Source organism: Littorina saxatilis, linkage group LG16 (genome assembly GCF_037325665.1).
Source record: "Littorina saxatilis isolate snail1 linkage group LG16, US_GU_Lsax_2.0, whole genome shotgun sequence".
NCBI lineage: Eukaryota > Metazoa > Mollusca > Gastropoda > Littorinimorpha > Littorinidae > Littorina > Littorina saxatilis.
In genome coordinates, this window is record NC_090260.1 from 15,827,699 (window position 1) to 15,833,553 (window position 5,855).

Genomic DNA, 5,855 nt, shown 5'->3' on the forward strand with positions numbered 1-5,855 from the left:
ATTCCTGTGTCCTTTCACTCCAATTGTCTATACTATTTAAGGCCGTCCACTTGACTATATGGCACATCTCATAGACCAAAGATCCTTTGGCCGCAGCTCAAATACGGGTATCCCACCAATGGACGTGACAAAGACGGAAGTGACATCTATATACGACTTGTGTCTGTCTGTGTGTGTGTCTGTGTGTGTGTGTGTGTGTGTGTGTGTGTGTGTGTGTGTGTGTGTGTGTGTGTGTGTGTGTGTGTGTGTGTGTGTGTGTTCGCGATGCACGGCCAAAGTTCTCGATGGATCTGCTTCAAATTTGGTGGGCATATTCAGGTAGACCCCGGACCCAAACTGGTCGATGAGAATTTTCAACACGTGCTCTCAGCGCGCAGCGCTGAACCGATTTTGGTTTTTCTGTTCATCTTCCCAGATCCATTCCCAGTAACTCTTCCTTATCTTCTCCAGTGTTTTGCGTTTATCTCCCTTGCTTCGTGTGGCGTCAATCCATATTCACGTTACTATTTTTAGAAGGTCACTGTCCACAACGCTCAATCCATATTCCCGTTACTATTTTTAGAAGGTCACTGTCGACAACGCTTTCATCCCGGCGAAGCCGGGTATTACTCTTCCTTATCTTCTCCAGTGTTTTGCGCGTTTATCTCCCTTCCTGCGTACGGTGCGCCGGCGAAGCCGGCGTACACCCGGCTAAGCCGGGTCCCCGGCTTCGCCGGGTATTCGGCTCTACTTCTTCCCGGTATAACATGCAGGCATAGACACCGATTCACATGACGACACGCACAGTGACAGAAAAAAGCTAAAATGCATCAGAGTGGGGTGCATGCATTTTAAATGAAATGAATTACCTACGCTAAGATTAGAAAAGACAAGCAAGTTACACTAGTATCATTTGCTGGCCCTCTAGCTCAGGAAAGGTTTTGGCTTTAAAGATCAACATTATATAAATGGTTGTATTGGGTACACAGTATCATTTAGTTATGTAAAGATGAGAGGATTTAATCGATGATTTTGATGTTAGCAAAACTTTTTATTTTTTTATTTTGGTTTACAAATGTACATGTTCCTCACGGCAACGTCTCTGTCTCTCTCTCTGTCTCTGTCTGTCTGTCTGCCTGTCTGTCTGTCTGTCTGTCTGTCTGTCTGTCTGTCTGTCTGTCTGTCTCTCTCTCTCTCTCTCTCTCTCTCTCTCTCTCTCTCTTCTTGATCAATACTAAAATACATTTTAAAAAACATTCAAATAGATGACCTTTTTAAATTGTTGTTTTTTCAGTCTGGATTTTTGGAACACTAGCAGTCGAGTTGATTTGATAAATAAACCATATATACACAAGCAGAAATGAAACTACAGCCAGTGTATCAAGGATATACTGACCAACACATACACACAGACAATCTTACCTCTGAGTAAACGATCAGATGTTCAGGTTGGTTGGTTTGTTGGCTGGTTGATTGGTTTGTTGGCTGGTTGGTTGGTTTGTTGGCTGGTTGGTTGGTCTGTTGGCTGGTTGGTTGGTTTGTTGGCTGGTTTGTTGGCTGGTTGGTTGGTTTGTTGGCTGGTTGGTTGGTTTGTTGGCTGGTTGGTTGGTTTGTTGGCCGGTTGGTTGGTTTGTTGGCTGGTTGGTTGGTTTGTTGGCTGATTGGTTGGTTTGTTGGCTGGTTGGTTGGTTTGTTGGCTGGTTGGTTGGTTTGTTGGCTGGTTGGTTGGTTTGCTGGCTGGTTGGTTGGTTTGTTGGCCGGTTGGTTGGTTTGCTGGCTGGTTGGTTGGTTTGTTGGCTGGTTGGTTGGTTTGTTGGCTGATTGGTTGGTTTGTTGGCTGGTTGGTTGGTTTGTTGGCTGGTTGGTTGGTTTGTTGGCTGGTTGGTTGGTTTGTTGGCTGGTTGGTTGGTTTGTTGGCTGGTTGGTTTGTTGGCTGGTTGGTTTGCTGGCTGGTTGGTTGGTTTGTTGGCTGGTTGGGTGGTTTGTTGGCTGGTTGGTTGGTTTGTTGGCTGGTTGGCTGGTTTGGTGGCTGGTTGGTTGGTTTGTTGGCTGGTTGGTTGGTTTGTTGGCTGGTTGGTTGGTTTGTTGGCTGGTTGGTTGGTTTGCTGGCTGCAGAAGAACACCAAGTCAAATCAGGCAGAAGAACACCAAGTCACATCAGGCAGAAGAACACCAAGTCAAATCAGGCAGAAGAACACCAAGTCAAATCATGCAGAAGAACACCAAGTCAAATCATGTAGAATAACACCAAGTCAAATCAGGCAGAAGAACACCAAGTCAAATCAGGCAGAAAAACACCAAGTCACATCAGACAGAAGAACAGCAAGTCAAATCAGACAGAAAAACACCAAGTCAAATCATGTAGAATAACACCAAGTCAAATCAGCCAGAAGAACACCAAGTCAAATCAGACAGAAGAACACCAAGTCAAATCAGCCAGAAGAACACCAAGTCAAATCAGCCAGAAGAACACCAAGTCAAATCATGTAGAATAACACCAAGTCAAATCAGCCAGAAGAACACCAAGTCAAATCAGGCAGAAGAACACCAAGTCATATCATGCAGAAGAACACCAAGTCAAATCAGGCAGAAGAACACCAAGTCAAATCAGGCAGAAGAACACCAAGTCAAATCAGCCAGAAGAACACCAAGTCAAATCAGCCAGAAGAACACCAAGTCAAATCAGACAGAAGAACACCAAGTCAAATCAGACAGAATAACACCAAGTCAAATCAGACAGAAGAACACCAAGTCAAATCAGACAGAAGAACACCAAGTCAAATCAGCCAGAAGAACACCAAGTCAAATCATGTAGAATAACACCAAGTCAAATCAGACAGAAGAACACCAAGTCAAATCAGGCAGAAGAACACCAAGTCATATCATGCAGAAGAACGCCAAGTCAAATCATGTAGAATAACACCAAGTCAAATCAGACAGAAGAACACCAAGTCAAATCAGACAGAAGAACACCAAGTCAAATCAGACAGAATAACACCAAGTCAAATCAGCCAGAAGAACACCAAGTCAAATCAGGCAGAAGAACACCAAGTCATATCATGCAGAAGAACACCAAGTCAAATCAGGCAGAAGAACACCAAGTCAAATCAGGCAGAAGAACACCAAGTCAAATCAGGCAGAAGAACACCAAGTCAAATCAGCCAGAAGAACACCAAGTCAAATCAGACAGAAGAACACCAAGTCAAATCAGACAGAAGAACACCAAGTCAAATCAGACAGAAGAACACCAAGTCAAATCAGACAGAAGAACACCAAGTCACATCAGACAGAAGAACACCAAGTCAAATCAGACAGAAGAACACCAAGTCAAATCAGCCAGAAGAACACCAAGTCAAATCAGACAGAAGAACACCAAGTCAAATCAGACAGAAGAACAGCAAGTCAAATCAGGCAGAAGAACAGCAAGTCAAATCAGGCAGAAGAACACCAAGTCAAATCATGCAGAAGAACACCAAGTCAAATCAGACAGAAGAACAGCAAGTCAAATCAGACAGAAGAACACCAAGTCAAATCAGGCAGAAGAACACCAAGTCAAATCAGGCAGAAGTACACCAAGTCAAATCAGACAAAGGAACACAGAGTCAAAAACAATCTCAGTTTTGGTCATCAATGTAGAAGTAAGTAACCTGAAGCCTCAAGTAAATTTGGCGAATTATGCTTCACGGATCTTCGGAACTGATTTGTTGGCAAAAAGACTGTGTCGACTTTGGGCTGAACTAAAGACCGCCAGTAAGGAATGTTCAGAACTGTATGTGTGCACAAGTCAACAGTGACGCCGCCCTGAGAAACACAGACTTTTAACTGACATTCAAACAACACGCAGTGATAAATTGACACAGTGACACACATCCATCACACTCTTGTCACGCCCCTCCAGTCAGTCACGTGATATTGTCGACGCGCTCATAGAGACTCGCTATGAACTCTGGGACGGGACAGGTTCGAGTCATAACGCGCTGTCAGCATATGATAACGGGTTGTTCAAAAGTGTATAACTGGAGATGGTCTACGTGACTGCAGCAAAAATAACGTTAAAAAAAACTGAGCCGGCGGTAGGAAGACCGTGCATATATTATCCATCTTTTCGTGCAAAGCGGCGGGGTAAGCGACGGTCGAACTGACCTAATTCACACGACACAGTCTGCCAACGGGCCTTTCACTGAGTCAGGTTGCACAGTGAGCTTTGCCGTGTGGTTTGCATTTCACAAAATAGGTATTCCTAAATATTCCACTTTCGAAAGATATCCGCATAGGTCAGTGGTATAGCGCTGCGCTGTGGTTCCTGGTATAGCATAGGTCAATGGTATAGCGCTGCGCTGTGGTTCCTGGTATAGCATAGGTCAGTGGTATAGCGCTGCGCTGTGGTTCCTGGTATAGCATAGGTCAGTGGTATAGCGCTGCGCTGTGGTTCCTGGTATAGCATAGGTCAGTGGTATAGCGCTGCGCTGTGGTTCCTGGTATAGCATAGGTCAGTGGTATAGCGCTGCGCTGTGGTTCCTGAAGTCGCTGGTTTGAGCCCCGCCAATGCTATCATTTTGTATGATTCATGCGCACTTTTCCTGTTCAGTTTATATAATATGTTTCTTCTTTTTTTTTCCTTTTTTTTGGGGGGGGGGGGGAGGGGCTGGGTGGGGGGGGTGCAAATTTTCTGTGTGCTCATTAATAGAAATAAATCTCAATTCAAGACTCAAATACTATAACATTTTTATGTCCTTATAAAAACAAGAATAAATGCCTTGTAATGCCGAGCGGTTTGAAAAAAAAATCTAATTCACATTAGTTCTGAATGGCACTAAAAACATCAAGACTTTTTTGAGAAATCACTCATTGAAATTGACGCAGCACGCGCGCATGCTTACACACAGTGACACACACATACATACACACACACACACACACACACATACACACACACACACACACACACACACACACACACACCCACACACACAAACACACACACACACACACAAAATACGTAAGAGAAAAGATCGAGCGATGTAGATAAATTAAGAGCTGTATTTTGTCATGAAGTTTGCGGACACCTCGCTTGAAAAAAAACCCTTTTATTGTCACTTTCATTATTATTTCTTCTAAAAACGTGCCTGTCAGGATACCCCGCGTGCAATGTTCCATCACTCATGGCTGGTCCAAATGGTATTCGTCTTTCAACACAGGCACCACTGTATAAACAGTAGTACCGTCGTTTTAAATACTTTGCAACTCGTGTAACCCATGTGTAAAACGTGTGTCCGTACCCGTTTAATTGCACATAACACATCCACAAGGAAACAAACATGCAGCTACCAACAAAAATAAATGTTTTAATTGCGGCAATACAAAAGTCTGCAGGGTTAGCATCGAATTACTTCGACAGAATCTCGATACACAGGTCTAAGAACGGCATCTCTCGCTACGAGTCACTGAGTCGCTCATCAGTCATGTTGCCTAAATACAAGTCTTTCTGCGTCTAAGCCTGATCTAGATTGACATTTTTGTTTTATCATATCTGATTAAAATGCAAAAAGAATTGACTTAATACCAAGGTATGTTTTATTCCTCAAAACATTTACACTTAGGGGGTTGCTTCAGTGGTTGGCGCAGTGATCAATACCAAATCAGTACCTGGCGAGCGTTTGTCAGTATTGCAATTGATCACTAATAATGCTTAGGAATAAACATGAATAGAGTAAAATAAAACAAAACCCACGACCTGCTGACTCAAAACGCAGTACGCTAACCGTTGCGCTACAGAGACATTCTTGCATTTGGGGAAAAAATAAACTAGTATTGCAAAGGAGGTCAGAGGTATATAGGCACCCGATATTGAACTCGGTACATTACAGAAGAGGAAC

The 5,855-nt window shown here is 43.5% G+C and overlaps 1 protein-coding gene across 1 annotated transcript in view; it reads right to left on the bottom strand.

The window, feature by feature from the left end:
• LOC138950502 (uncharacterized) overlaps positions 1 to 2,212 on the bottom strand; it is a 252,255-nt gene extending 250,043 nt beyond the window's left edge. Inside the window, exon 1 of the mRNA XM_070322220.1 lies at positions 1,402 to 2,212. The gene's annotated coding sequence lies outside the window, so the exon portion shown is untranslated. The remainder of the gene's footprint in view (positions 1 to 1,401) is intronic.
• Positions 2,213 to 5,855: the final 3,643 nt, after the last annotated feature.